The following is a 17,283-nucleotide window of genomic DNA, read 5'->3' as shown; positions in this document are numbered from 1 at the left end:
ATGTAATATCTGTCACCATATGAAAGATAGACATGCCATGAATGTGGGCCCAGACATACACACAGTACACAGGTGGAAGTACCCTAAACAGAGTATATAAAATGTAACTGTCAAATGCACATACCTTTGAAATTGTACATACAGGTTAGCAGCACATTATTTGTCTGTGTAGTATGGAATACTCATAGGTTCATAGGTTCATAGATTAGTACTAGGCTAACTGCCCTTGTGAGCCATTTTAAGCCTAGCCAATTATCCCATGTGAGAATCATATTCTGTATTTTTTCTAAAAAGTTTCCATTTGTAGTGTGCCTACTAGCTCTTAGAAATTGGCTACAGACAACACTGTTATGTACATATTTGGGATGCATGCTACGATAACGGATGAAGTGAGTAGAGTTGAAAATGAGAAAGATGTCATCCACAAACCTTTTATAAAGCAATAAAGCTGAATGAAAACAATGATACTTTGTGTAAATTTTGTCTCTGAATTAGAGAAGACTACCCAGTTTTTAACCTTTCATGTCAACATGTCCCCTGAAATGATAAACTTGTTGGATATCACTGTTATGTTTAAGGAAGGATGATTTGATACAAAGATACATAGAAAGAATATACAGTCTACTTGCTCCATCCATTATATTAGCATACAGAGGGATGTAAACCTCTGGGACAGATTCAGCCCCTGCAACCCCCACCTGTGCCTCACTTTAGACATCATCATCATTGTTATTAGAGTCTGAAGAGACACTGACATCAGGTTGTGAAGGGCACAGAGACCAACTGGTAAGATACCTAGCCAACCAATCCCAGGCCTCAGACTTACATTATGAGCCCTGGTACTCTCCCTGCAGCAGCTGGGGATCATAGTTTCAGACCAGGAGTCCAACAAACACTCTGGACTCCTGCACACCCCAACTTTTTGCCCGAAAGCCCACTCCTTCACCACCACCACCACCAGGCATATGAACAGCCGAGTAAGAACTTCAATATGGTATAAAATTCCTGTCAATTGGCCATTATATTGTATGCATTCCCACCGTTACACATCATACTGCACCTTTCAAAAAGCGGCATGTCACTTAGCATCTCACAAACCATTTAAGCAAAGCTAAGCACTGAGCAAATGGGGTAGTCCATTGCCCATGTTTAAGTGGAGCTTAACACCGTGCAGCTTTGCTAAATATACCATTTTTTATTTTATATTACAGTGATGTTTCAGTCAGCTGACTTATTCTCAAAACAATAAATGTAAAGCATATGAGTACTCAGGACACAAACCCAAGACCTACTACACTATGCTTCATCACTCAACCTGTCTAGCCACTTGGATAGTACTATAATACCTGGTAGTGGTGCTCAGCAAAACTGCACGGGGTTGTGCATTGCTAAGTAATGGAGAACTAAACAATTAAATACATCCGGTTTCTCTTTTTAGACATATAACAGATGTCAGGTGTATATGTATAAGCACTGCTCAGCATCGTTAAGCAGCACTCCGTTCCATGCAAACATAGAGGAAACAAAAAATAATAAAAAGAAAAAGACAATTCAATTGATTACATATGGTTTCTATTTTAAATATATACCGGATGTCAGATGCATAAAAGACAATTCAATTGATTACATATGGTTTCTATTTTAAATATATACCGGATGTCAGATGCATATGTTTAAGTTCAGCTCAGCATCACTAAGCACCACACTGCACAAACATACATAAAATTAAAAAGACATTGTTGTCCTGTGCTTACTACCTGTCCAGACCATTTCCTGGACAGTCCACAAGTACGGTACAGCCTCTACACTGCTACTTGCATGGATTCAATATAAGTGTGCCTTTGATCTCCCTTGCAGTGCACCTTAATTAAAATGTATGGCATGCTACCGGGGAGGAGCCCTGACCATGTACACAGCTAAAGTCTGTGTAGGCTCTACACAAAGCCTACATGGATTTTATTGAATCCTGGGGTATGATATTTTAAAGTAAGGATTATATTAACCTTTCTTAGACAGTAGAACAGTAGAGCCCATATTTTCTTTACAGATATCCATATTTGGAAAAGCCATGATTTGAATATGCTGTGCTTCAGTGACACATTTCTATAATTCATTCATTTCTTCATTTATTTTCTAATTCTCATATTATAGTTGTCCAGGTCATAGGGGAACTAAAGCCTGTCCTGGCACTTTGTGGACAAAAACAAGGATCTAATCATACTGATGTAGTCTGGCCAATCACTGGCAGACCACAAAAGGCACAGTTATGAAGTAATGAGAAACTGCTGATGTCCCCGCACAAGTTAGCATAAGGGGAATGTCCCAGGTACATCTGTGAGTCAGCTGCAAGAAGCTTCCATATCAGACATGCACTCAACTCACCCCACCATCAGCCACAGGTTCATCACAGGTCATATCCCTGCTGTTGGGAATGAGTACAGTATGACCCCCCCACTTCTGTATAGGAATACCCACAGAATGCAGCAAGCTGAAGAGGTGTCCTATGTAGGTGTGTCCCTAGCTGTAACCAGCACCCTGCCAGCATCCACACTAATGGATTAATAAGGACAGGAACTATTGCCATGAACACCTCACACACCTACCCTATCACCACAGGGGAATCCAGTGGCTTGCAGCCTGGGACTGTAGGAGTGACAGAATACACTGGCCTGCTACAGATGGCCTGCATCACTACCAAATGCCCTACAGTCCTCTGTCAAAGGCCTGTGCCTCACCTGTACTGCCAATGTGTGCTATCTTACAGGGTCCCAAGTAACAACATAACACAGTCCACAGAACTCAAATGCAAGGTCATATTGACAAATCCCAGTAAAATGCCCACCATGTCCTACTGCATGAACTGTGGACCAACCCCTAAATACTGCTGGGATGAAGGGATAACTATAGGGATACTTATCAGATATTGTTCGCATAATGTTAGGAAGAGGATAGAATAACAGAGGGGGGGTGTAGAAGCATGGACGTCATGGAGTGTGTGAAGTCTGAAACTCTGATGTGTGCCCATACTAACCCTGCCTGCACACCCAGTAATGGGCTGCTAAAACCTTCTCATAAACCACAATGTGAAGGGGAACTGACCAGATATATGATCCCTGCCTCTGGGTAACCTGTGTGAATCTGTACAGCTGAGAGGTATGGCCACAGCTGGATATGGCCATTCTGTCACGTTGATAGATGTACAAGCAGGGGATCCTCAGCCTCCACAGTACCAAGGTGCTGGACCATTTACACGGATCCATCAGCAAGTGTCTGTGGCTCCACCTCCAGAATGGCATGAGTGTGCAAGAATAGGGTCTATATTATATCATTGAATGCTTAAAAAAGCGAACGATGAATAATCAACCCAATGTAAGCGAAAACTTACAGTCTCGAAAGCTCAGAACAAAAATTGAAAGAATACATAAAGTGGGGGTCTTTGCCCCCACACCCCCCTACTTAAATATACCAACTCTGAGATCGCACTACAGTGCCAAAAAAGGCAAAGTAATGGAAGTGGCCAAGAGAATTATTTCCCTGGGAAAGAATTTGCTTAAAAGCTGCTTCGCTATTTTGCCTTTTCATTGTTTTAAGTTCGACCAAGACGTATTCGATAGAATGCATCTTCGGTCATCTAATAGGAACCCCAAGAATATGTAGGCTGCAGACCACAATACTGGACACAGCTTCATTCGTCTTGTATTCCCCAGGAAATTACTGTGAGCAAATAAGTATATCTGTCAGTAGTTGATGACATAATACATCACAGTGTAAAATAGTACATACATCTGAATATCTCTGCTAACACCAAAACCATGTAGCACAAGCAGCATAGACACAGTAGTTACAGTACCCCACTATCCTTTGCCCATTGTGACTCTATATTGTCAACCTATCTACAGATATCCTGCAGAAACAGATTGCTAGCTGTACGTGTAGAACACAAATTCCTGCACTGGAGTACAAGTTACCTATAATGGATTCACACATTCAATGCAGAAGGTCATACTGGGCATGCTCCCACACTTAGAGAAATGAAGCCCATGTCTGAAAACAAAATACAGAAGGGTCATACTGGGCATGCTCCCACACTTACAGAAATGAAGCCCATGTCTGACAACAACAGTGGACTATACATATCTGCCAATTGCAGATTTCTGTGCACACACACCACATTGCACACCATTCAAGCTTTGTACCACACATCGGATAGGAATACACACATATATCGAAGGACAACACACTATAATAGGTTAAACATACACAAACAGAGATGTGGGGAACAGAGAGACAAACAATGACAAAGAGCCTCCCATCATGAGGCCTGTCCCACCCACCATACATCCAATTGGCCAATATCACATGATGTGCAGATGTCTATCACTGTAGACATTTACTTCTGGTAGCCCTCAACATTATAGTGTCTGTGGTGCTTGTGATAACTGTGTAACATGACAATACAAATCAGTATTCATCTAGCAGTCATATACCCAGTCCTGTCAATTGTAAAGGCAGCTGTGTGTGTGTGTATGTGTGTGTGTGTGTGTGTGTGTGTGTGTGTGTGTGTGTGTGTGTGTGTGTGTGTGTGTGTGTGTGTGTAGGGATCAATGATTTTGAGGCCATTCACAGTCACTACACCTCCCATTGCCCTACTTTAGCAAGCCTGCTGATGTCAGTCACCTTGAAATACCTCTTTGGAGAATGCTTAGCCCTGTAAGTTCTGCGATGTGTGCAATAACTCCATAATGCTATAGTGTGATGTACTAGTTATGTAGGAATTCTAATCCTAAACATGGAAACTGTCTGTGTGTGTGTGTGTGTGTGTGTGTGTGTGTGTGTGTGTGTGTGTGTAGGAATCAATGATTCTGAGGCCATTCACAGACAGTGCACCTCCCATTGCCCAACTTTAGCAAGCCTGCTGATGTCAGTCACCTTGATATATCTCTTTGGACAAGGCTTACCTCTGTAAGATATGTGGCATGTGCAATAACTGCGTAATGGTATATTGTGACATACTAGTTAGGTAGGAGTTCTAATCCCAGACATGGCAACTGTGTTTGTTTGTGTAGGGATCAATGATTTTGAGGCCATTCACAGTAACCACACCTCCCACTACCCTACTTTAGCAAGCCTGCTGATGTCAGTCACCTCAAAATACCTCTTTGGACAAAATTCAGTCCTATAAGCTCTGTGGTGTGTACAGTAACTGAGTAATGCTATAGTGTAACATACTAGTTAGGTAAGAGTTCTAATCCCAGACATGGCAACTGTGAAACTCTGTGTGTGTGTGTGTGTGTGTGTGTGTGTGTGTGTGTGTGTGTGTGTGTGTGTGTGTGTGTGTGTGTGTAGAAGTTAATGGTTTTGAAGCCATTCACAGTCAATACACTTTTCATTGCCCTACTTTAGCAAGCCTGCTGATGTTATTCACCTTAAAATACATCTTTGGACAAAAGCTAGCCCTTTAAGCTCCGTGGTGCATGCCATAAGTGCGGAACAGTGTAGTAGCAGTTACTACACAGCTATGGGTTTGAATCTCATTTGTGGCAAGTGTATGCGTGTACCTCAATGATTTTGGCCCCATTTACAGCCAGTACACATCTCAGAGCCTGACCTTAGCAGTCCTGCAGATATCATCCACCTTACAAGTACTTGTTGCAAAACCTAAACCATGTCAGGTCAGTGGTGCATGTGGTAAATGTGTAACATAATGGTCTGTAAAGATTTTTAGATAGAGGTTTGAACCTCGCCCCTGGCAAATGTAAATGTGTGATTAGGGTAAAATTATTTTTGGGATCTCTCACCCACTACATTACCCAATGCCAGTATTTACAAGGGCTGGTGTTGTTCCTCATCTTAGAAGTACCTTGGGCAACATCCATCCACTAAGCTCTGTGGTCTGTGCAATAAATGTGGTACATTGTAGTATCAATACATTGCTACGTAGGGGTTTGAATCTCAGTATTGGCTGTGACTCCTGTGCCCTGGCCCAGCAATCAAGGAGCCTCAATCCTCATCACTAGCAACAGTGAAGGGCATCTCATATAGGAGGAAAGGATAACAAATACACACAGTAAAGTGCAATTTCCCTTAAGAACACACAGAGATCACAGTCATTCTGGGGCTGGTCACTCCCTTGCTCTCCAGGCCCCCAATAAGACTCCCATTGGCACAGCTATATGGTCCAGATCTCAGCCTAGTAGGCAAGCTAAAATCTCCAACACCCTCTCTGTCCAACCAGTGCTTCGTGGCCCTGCCAAAGTAGCTGACACACACACACACACACACACACACACACACACACACACACACACACACACACACACACACACACACACACACACACACTTTGAGAAGAATTTATACAACCACATAGACACTCCTGGGAAGCTGGCACATGTTCTCCAGCTGTTTCCCTTTTTCCCAGACTATACGGTAGTACCAGCTGCTGCCATCCACTAATATATATCAGCTACTCAAAGGCCTTTAAAAGGGTGTCCAATTATTACTGTGCAATATTATTATCCAATTGGTAGTATAGCCCAGGGCTAAAGCTATTGAAGTGGCTTTGTACAATTTTACCAAAGGTATGCAAGTATTCTAAAGAGCTTAAACTATCTCTACAAAAAGAGCCACAGTTGAAAGGGTTTTAAAATATTTAATAACAAATAGTCAAAACACAAGACAATACTTTTACTACACAGTGCTAGTCAAGAGTTCAGAGATCACAGAGAAATACTTAAAATAATTTAGTGGTACAGTTCTGACATTACAGAAAAACAGTTAGTCTAATCTTTCAAGTTTCTAGCTATTTCTCAGAGAAAACACAAGTCTAAGAAAAACTTACATATAGAGCAAGACAGTGCTGATGAGTTGGATGGTCAAGACAAAAATGCATAATGCTCTCTGATTCTCCCTGTTTTTAAAATCACATTCCTGGTTCACATTACATCATTCTTCACACTTTCCTGGGATTCCCAGGCTAACAGGCTACATTCTTTAGTAAGTTCACACCAGGTCAGAAAGCAAAGCCATTAAGGACATTTAAGCATGCAAATTCTGGCCATTTACTCTGGCCTTAAAACAATAGCAAGAATTCCTTCATCTAGACTGGCTGGAACCATGATTACATCAAAGGGTCATAACATGCTTTACTTGGTCAGCAGAGTGCACTGTTGCTACATTTTTTTCAGTTCCGCATGTAACACTATTTTTACCATTTAAGACAGCAAGCCTGTAGTTTACATTAGTATGTACAGATGACAGAATTATCTACAAAATTCTATCTGGCTAGGCTGGCAGCCTTCACCTGTCTTCACTCAATCTTCACACTGACAAGTGTGTGTGTGTGTGTCATCAGTATCCTGTGGGGAGGTTGCTGTAATTGTGTAATGACAGGATGCATTATGGGGTGGGTTTTGCTAAATTATTATATTGAGGACCTACTATATGCCACAATGTCCACCTTACAAGGACAACAGATGTCAAACAGCAGAGAGGCTAGTGTAGACAATCCATAGCCCTACATGTGACATTATAGATTGGTGAGCAATATAAGCAACCCCTGTATTACTCAGAGAACACTCTCCAGCCATGCCTCATACACAAATACACTTGGCTAGGCAACAACCACTATATTGGTAGTTCCCTGCATATTGCCCACAGATAGTAACCATGGTGTGAATGCAGTGGACTACATGCTTGTTGACCACAACATTGCCACTGGCATAAGAATGTACTGTGATGTGTAACATCTCCTGACTAAGTGTGTGTTATCCAGCAAGTGAAAGGACATGGCACCCTGTTCCATCCATACAATAGGCAAATAAATGTTTACAGTGGTCCTTTTGCTATGTCCCCCACTGGATGCCTGAAACAACTGTAGAGTCTGCAAATGTAACCCACAAAGGGAATACCATGACTTATACACATGCCCTGTATGAACAGATGCCACTAACTCCACTGAATACCTGTATCATGCTATCAGTGTAGGTCCAGACATGACCTCAGTTCCATAGCCAGGTCTCACCAAATGAAGTCAGAAATGCCACATCAGAAGATAACAATCTGTCCACACAACATGCCCCAGAGACCTCAAGTACACTTCCACACATCACAGAACATGTATGTGGCACATGTGCACAACCCAGACACTGTCCATGTTATGGAATATAGATCACATACATGGCAAACATTGCACAGCACTGGCCACCCACAGTAGTAACCCTGATGAGTGGATGGAGAATACAATACCCACCTGTGTGGGCCCATCCAGGGACTACAGCCCTGAGCCACACTGGAGACCATTGCCATGTGGCCTTGTGCCAAGGTATTCCCTTTGCCTAACCTTGCACAGCCTTCAGGCGCAGTCAACTACTACACACCTGTGAAGCAATGAACCCATGGCAAGTGTGTGTGTGTGTGTGTGTGTGTGTGTGTGTGTGTGTGTGTGTGTGTGTGTGTGTGTGTGTGTGTGTGTGTGGAGATTAATGATTTTGAAGCCATTCACACTCACTACACCCCCCATTGCCCTTCTGTAGTATGCCTGCTGATGTCAGTCACCGTGAAATAACCCTTTGGCCATATATCAGCCAGATAAGCTCTCTGGCATGTGTGATAACTGCGTACTACTGTAGTGTAGTGAATTAGTTGGGTAGGTGTTCTACTCCTGACCCTGCCAACTGTGATAATGTGTATAATTCTCTGAGAGTGTGTGGGTGTGTCTTCTTTGACACCTGCTTTTGTGGACAGTCACATGTACTACACTTTCCTTATCCCTCCTTTATCACTGTTGCTGATGTCACTCACCTTCAAAGATACCTTTGGAGAGCTCTCCAACATGTACGCTTTGTGGCACATGCAGTAACTGCATAACAATGTAATAGCAATGCATAGTCAGGTAGGGGTTTGAAACTCAGTACTGGTAAGTGTGTGTTTGTGTCTTTGTCATCAGTGGGTGTTGGGGTGATTGTGTAATGACAGGATCCATTGCAGTCTGGAATTTGCTAAATCATTATATTGGGGCATGTCCCATTGTCGACATTACAAGGCCAACATTTTCCAAACACTGTAGAGATTGTTGTAGACAATCCTCAGCCATAAATGTGTACAGCCATGTGCTATTACCATGTGACAGTATGGATTAGTGCACAATATAGGCAACCGTCATAATGCCCAGATACCACGCTCCACCCATTGATCATACACAAACACACTTGGCTTTTACTCTCCTACTCCCTTCCTTTCTTACTTTGTCTCTGTCTCTCTCTCTCTCACTCCCTCTCTGGTGGATGTGGAAAAGTACATCTGCTTTGCTTAGGCAGCAGCTTGAGTTTTATAAGTGATGCTCATGATCAGCTGATGGCCTGTGCATGAATTGCAGTTCCCCATTTGCTAACTGCATGTGGAACAGCTGTAGTATCATTCCTATAGCCAGTTGCATGGAAACACACTCCTATAACTAAGTATTTCATGGGGGTGATGTCCCTTTTCCTTCACTGTGAGCAGGACTTCATGTGGGTGTTTGACAAACAGCATTACAGAGGGTAGTTGTGAATACCTCTTACAACATACACTGTGGAGACAGGCCAACAAACAGGAGGGGGATATTCCAGACATGGGGACAGAATGTAAGTATTGTTCTTCTACATTTGAAGTAGTGTTGGTTTAACAGGGTTTGTGTGGATATCGCTGTTTTACATGATTTAAAATCTGGCATGATAGTGTTTTGTGGTTGGGGAAACTCTCACCTGTAGGGCTATCTGCAGACTGGCCAGAGTTTGGAGTCTTACATGTGTTGTGTTATTCACACATTTCCTATTTTTAGAAATGCAGTAGCATACTTTGATGACTTCAGTCAGCACATGGTCACATCCATGTGAGTTACTGACTTCATATCCCTCAGTAGACATATGTCACAACAAACCCTGTTACTCCAGTAAATGTATGAGTTTATCACAGCAACATGTCAATATTGGCCCTGTGTTTGTGCCTCCATCCCCAAGTCTGTCAACCTTTGTACATATGTCATGCAGTAAGAGGTGCACATGTTCCGTACATCATTATTTACTGACACCTGATAACAAGCCAGTGAGATATCAGACTGCTAGACATGTTATGTATCATAGGCCCTATATTTGAGGACAAAACCTGGACATTCTGTTGTAGTGTGTAAGTAGTGAGGTCTGTGTACTTATGGTGATTGTTGCAGAGTGTGTATCATGAATATGTAACTTGGCCTGTGTATAGACTGTGAAAGATGTCATTGCTCTTGGTCCTGTTCTATCTGATGTTGCATGCTGCTCCAGTGTATGGTACCCTATCAACGTACATGTTTGTAGGGCCTGACCCACACATGTCCTATAGCACAGCCAGGCATCAGACTACACTGTGTATTGGCCCAGTATATGTAGTGTTAGTGTGTGACTGGCACATATGAGGATGGTGTTGTTCACAAAGTCCATATACTGTAATATTAATTAGGCTTACCATATATGACTGTGGCTGTGTTCAAATTGGTTGTGGGTATGCACTTTCACACTGGTGTCTGTTACTCCATGCTGTTACATGCCTGTAGAGCCTGCTATATTTGCAAGTACGTGTGTATTCCCAAAAAGAAACGTAGGCCAATGCTGTGGCAGTCTGCCTGTAGTTTGCACAGTGCTTTGTGACATGCCTAGCAGCTCAGTGTATTTATCTAGTGTGATGTTATGTCCAGAGATTTGTCAGATGTACTATTGATGGGCCTCCATAACTGTTGTGTATTTCTGACAAAGCAATGGGATGATGTACAGATGTATGTCACTAACTAGTGGGTAGTATGTGGGCTTGTGACCTCTGCAACTCTGGTTAATATGTGTCAGGACAGACAGAAGTGTGTGAATACATAAACTGTGTGAGCTTATCTATTCCAGTATTTTTTTGATATCCCCATTTACATGGCCATTAACATCCACTTTGTCAGGCTTGGTCCACATGTCTTGCACTAAGGAGTTCTGTGTATACCTCTTGACTGACCAGAGTGTGTCAGACTGTCCACATTTATTGGTCATATCTCTGGTGTATTCCACATGATCATTAATGGGATTTGTGTGGTACTGCACTATGATGATCTTATGATGTCTGTCAGTAACTGATGGTGTACATGTCAGTAACAACCCCAGTTACTGTAGCAACATTTTACATTTATACCTGCAATACTTACATGACATCCCCTTGCACTAACAGGTTGTGACTATTGGTGCTGAGGTACGTGTTATGGACATATGTTATACATATATGTATGTATACACACACATATATATATATATATATATATATATATATATATATATAGATATACACGCACACACACACACACACATACACATATATTATATATCATATATATATATATATATATATATATATATATATATATATATATACAGATCTATATATATATATATATATATATATATATATATATATATATATAAAGAAATATACAGATGTATATAAATACATATATAAATATATATGTGTATGTACATGTATACATATATCAACATGTGTGTGTGTGTGTGTGTATATATATATATATATATATATATATATATATATATATATATATATATATATATATATATATATATATATATATATATATCCTTATGTGTAAACATGAGTGTTGTATATACCTTCCCAGACATATCCTACCATATTTATCTTATATGTCTTTATATAGATATAACAACATATTGATTTAACACTATTTTCCCTAACAAGTGCTGCACAATTGTAGAAGTCAAAGCAGTTGTTCACTACTATTCATTATGTGTACTGACAGACATATTGAAAAAAACAACAAACTTTTTCACAGCTGTGATGGCTTAGTGGTTAACGGCTGTGACTATAGTGTACAAAGTCCTGGGTTTAAGGGCTGTTTATTTTGTTGCAAGCAGAACAAGGACTGTTAGATACAGAGTGGTTAAGGCAGTTTTGAGCAGCTTTAAGCAGGTTTGCATGGGTTTGCCCGATGGTAAGCACTGCTAACATACGATTAAATGAATAACCGCTTACACTGTGTAGGCTTCCCTTACCAGTGCACAAATCTGCTTAGCATTTACATTTAAGCAATGCTGATTGCAATGTCTCTTCCCTAGTGTAAAGTGGCTGTAATGCATGGTATGTTTGAAAAAGCATCAGTCGTTTCCATAGCTCAGATGCCTTAGTGGTAAATCACCTTTGCTGTGGTGTACAGGGTCCTTGGTTCAAGACCTGCAAGTGCTGTTTATTTTGTTGCTGGGAATTACAGAGGCTGATAGAAACAGAGTGATTAAGACACTTTTAAGCAGTTGTAATCAGATTTGCATGGGTTTACGTGATGGTAAGCAGTGCCAACACATGGTTAAACCAATAGGCACTTAACCCATGTAGGCTTCTCTTAATGATGCTTACCAGTGCTCAAATCTGCTCAGCAGAGCTAACTGCATTTATGTTTGAGCAATTCTTAAACCTGCTAAGCATAGCTCAGCCCTGGTAACCAGTAATCACATTCCAGTCTGATAGCAGGGTAATGACATCTTTAATAAGTGTATTTAATTCCATGTACATAACATGCTACTATGTGCTGTCATGACAGTAGCAAGTGGTTTGAGTCTACTGTCTGAGACACCTTACTATATATGACTTGTACAACAATCTTTTCCATTTGAATGTGCTTCATACATGGGTAGTATCCCAGGTTATATGCAGTCACACTGGCATGTAGTGTATCATTACGTTACTACTGTCAACAGTGCTTTCCCAAGTAAGAGTAGATTGCAAGTTGTAGTACTGGAGCCAAACACCCCTGCATGCAAAGATGGACTCTGAGTCCTGACTATCGTGTTCTTGGTGTGTGAGCTGTGTGTCATTAAATATTTGCTACTGGATATTGATCTGACATGTGGATATTAACTGTAGACTACTGTATGTATAGGACGTGTCACTGAGGAATGCTGTCATGTAGTACTGGCATACCTATCAGTGTCAGATGCCTCTCTGTCAAAACATTCATCCTAATGCATAACCAGTTGGCTAGCTGATGTCTGTCTGTCCTCTGTACAGATGTGCAGATGTCAGGTATCCATCTTGGCTGCTTACAGGCAATCTATGCTTGACTAACACTTACATGTCTTCCCAACTGTATTATGAATGCCACAGATAGGAAACCCCACCCTGTATGCACCACACGCCATGGATACCTCAACTAGACTACCACAGTCAAGAGAACATGCTTGGGTACAGGTCTCCAACCCAGACACTGGCCATGTTATGTAATATATGTTGCATACATGTCAGTTGGAGCACCTCAGTTGCCCTCTTCAAGAAACAACCAGATGATTGGATGTTGCATTTAACTGCCACCCTGAGGATCACTCACGTGGCATACGTTGATTTATGACCTGCTGACAAATGTCAGGTGGCATGACACCACTGTACCCACATACCCTACTCTTCTCATCTCTCCATGACAATATCCTGGTACACAGCTAGGAACACCTGCACCTATGGACCCCAGTACTGACAAATGTGTCAGTGTGCATTGCTGAGAATAACAGTGTCTGTGTGTTTGTAAACCTGCAGTTGATAATACCCTGAGAAATTTCTCACACACTATACCCCCCATTGCCATAGTTAGAAATGACTGCTGCTGTAATGGACATTAAATGTACCTTATTACACTCTTCACCCTGTGGGCTACCTGGACCTTGCAGTACCAGCACAACACTATTATACAAATGGGTAGATAGGCATGGGTTACCCTCTGAGTCCTGGTAAGTGTGTGTATGTGTGCAAGTGTGTATATTTACAGGATACAGCATTCTACAGCCACATTCTCCAAATGCAATACACCTAGCCATACAGTATAAGGCATAGTGATACTGCTGACATTAGGAGAGCCATGAAAAACCATCACCCTACTATCCCTGTGGCATGCGCAATGTTTGCATATCCCTGTAGTAGCACTGATGAGATAGACAAGCAGTTGTATTGCAGTCTTGGTCAATGTGTGATTGTGGGTATGTCAGAGTATTATCATGGGTTTCAGTGAGTAAAATATCCAATGTGGGGTGTAGGTGCTGGGTATACTGTCTTTACACCATGGTACCCCCAGTACATGTCCCAAGGTCCACTATATGAGGACTACTGTCACCATCAACCATACAAGTAACTGAGTACACTATCCAACCCAATGATGCATGTGTTGTGTGCAACTTATCTGTAATAGAATGGACTCACTGACAAGGTAGTTAGCACTGATAAACCCAGGTCTCTCAGATGTGTCTATGACTATGTGTTTGTCAATGTGCATATGACAGTATGTCATACTATGTATTGTTGATTAACATCCAGTACATCCCCCATTACCATACTGTGCAAGGCCTGGTGATGTTCCTCACTTAACAAGAGACTTGGGACACACCTCATCCTAAAAGCTGTGCGGTGTGTGCAATTAAGGCCAAACACATTTGTAGCAATAAGTACCTAGGTAGGGGTTCTACTCTCAGTGTTGCCAAGTAAGTGTATGTGTATGTGAAGGGATCTACTTCAGAGTGCAGAATATACATGTCCCAGGAGGTCATCTGTCTGAGAACTGACTGGCAAATGCTAAAATTTCAAAGGAATCACGTTGTGGAAATTAATTCCATCAAAACTAGTAGTAGATGTGTAAATGCCCTCTTCCCCACTGTATAGTTGTACAGCGATACTGGAGTTGGTATATATATTTGGTTGTCAATGTTGTAGACACAGCCACCCTCATTGGGGTTATTGTTGTGTTTATCCCCCGCTTAGTTTGCTGTAATACTGGTCAGTTTATGTTAACAGGTTAAGTAGTCATCACTTACACTATGTGCAGCTCTACACCACTCCACACCGTCCAAAGTGTAGGGCTGTGCCACCCACACCAGCACACCTATGTTTACCAATGCCAGGATTGCACTAAATTGGGGAAGGGGACATATACCCTGGCAGTACCATCGTCAATGACATTAAAGTAGCAGACTGATTATTTACTGATGTGATATTTCACCTATTTTGTCTTGGTGGGATTACACAGGCTAAAATCTGTTCACTGCAAAAGTAAGTACAGCCATGTGTATAGTATACTCTGTGTACTGCATCAACTCAAAAGCCTGTGTGTGTGTATGTGTGTGGGTGTGTGTGTGTGCGTTATACACAAACATGTGGTGTGTGCCACCCAGTACACTTACCATTGTCCACTGTAGAAGGGCTGCTGACATCAGCCACCATGCACTCACTAGTATACACCTCTCAGACCTATCAGCCATGTGGCACATGCAGTAACTGTTATACAGACCTGTTACTTGTGTTCAGCTGTACCCACGATATGACAAAGTCAATGTGTCACCACAGTGCCATACCCCTTGTAGGAAATAACATCAGAGCAACATCCTGCTGACACATAGACACCTAAAACACAAACTGAATACATTATGTAGACCACTATCAGTCAGTGTTAATAACAGCTAGAATGTATCATGACTGGAAAGCTACAAATCCTGACATGCAAGCATTAAACTTTCTTGCTGAAAACATGTTACACATCATTACATTGCTACACCTTAGTACATTCACCCTGTGTATCAGAACCATATTAGTCTGTCCCTGAATCGATGGTATGGATGACAGGGATGTGGCACAGGTATCATCATATGCACAGGGTGTGTTGTGGGTTTGCCAGAGACCTAGGCTGAGCCATTTGGTTGACATCATGTGTGTGTGTTAGGGGGTTTCATTATTAATTTGGCTGTGCAGATGTGGTGTGTGTAATTATGGAGGTGCCCTAGCTGTGTTGGTGATGTGTGTGTGTGTGTGTGTGTGTGTGTGTGTGTGTGTGTGTGTGTGTGTATGTATGCACACAGTTCGGCCATGCAGCTGCAGACCATACATGGAATGGTGTGCAGTTCACCATCTCCTGCCAGGGGTTCCACGGGCACTACTAGGTACAAGGCCAGATATGCTACTCTCCCCTGATGATGACACGTCTGCTGGATCTGGTTCCCTGTTGGGATTGGCTAGGATCACGTGCATGTGGCCTGCTGTGTTGTGGTGTGGACAGCACCCCCCCACAGTGCTGGTACTGGTACTGCCTCTATGGGAGTGGCTCTGACTTGTTGCATGCCCAAGTAGAACTCCACCTGTTGGTGTTGCTGACCTACGTCCACGTGGCTGTCGCCCTACTCCCACCATATGCTCTAACACGGACATTGCACGGTCGAGGGTTCCCACCATCTCACCCAACCATCTATCCAGGACCTGCACAAAATAACGGTGGGCACCTGAGAGATCACACATGTTGTCAATAACAGCAGAATGAGTAGGCCTCTGGAGCCTCAGCCCCTGTCTGGTATAACATTATATACATGGCTGTGCCCCTATGATGGCCTGAAATATGCATCTAGTGAAAACTGCTGTGGCACTTCTGCAAGGGGCATGATGGCCAACAGCCCTCCTATAGGCACCCCTGTACATCTGCCTGTGTGGTACCTCGTTGGTCATCCAGCTATGGCTGCTGTGTACAGACACACTTGCCATAGCTCCCACACTGTCCTGTCACATGCCACCACCTGCCAACTGTCCTTCATCTATGGCCACTGGTGATGGGGTATGTATAGGCAACGTGACTGCATGTGGGGATGGGGTAGATAACAGTGGAATGTCAACTGATGGCACAGTTTCAATCCCTGACAACCCCTCCTGTGCCTCATCATGTCATAGTTTGTATAGACTCTAACATCAGTTTGCCTGCAAGAGGAACCCTGAACCACTTCGCCACCTGTGAGTGGAAAACAGAAAACGTACTTTAAGACCCGTACGCCATTGCTTACTTCTACACACATGCACTTGCATGCACACACACACACACACACACACACACACACACACACACACACACACACACACACACACACACACACACACACGCACACACACACGCACACACACACATTTGCAGGTGAGGTGGCACAAAGATATTACACATGGACCTCTCATTACCCAACTGTCAACATGCATGACATATGGCACTCGACAGTTACCAACATTATACATCTCTGTGATGTTGTGTTAGTAGGTGATGCCCCTTCCCCTGGAACACACTACACCCATGAACACAGTATTTTTCCCCGTTGCACCCCCTTTTTCCAGCCCCCCCTTTTTTTTGGCAATTTTTTTTTTAACCCCTTTTGCACCATACCCTTTAAAAGTAACCACACAACCATTGCTTTGGAAAAAAAAAAG

The sequence above is a fragment of the Protopterus annectens genome, chromosome 7.part0, assembly GCF_019279795.1.
Source record: "Protopterus annectens isolate FY-2018-M chromosome 7.part0, PAN1.0, whole genome shotgun sequence".
Classification (NCBI taxonomy): domain Eukaryota; kingdom Metazoa; phylum Chordata; order Ceratodontiformes; family Protopteridae; genus Protopterus; species Protopterus annectens.
This window is presented reverse-complemented; position numbering follows the sequence as displayed.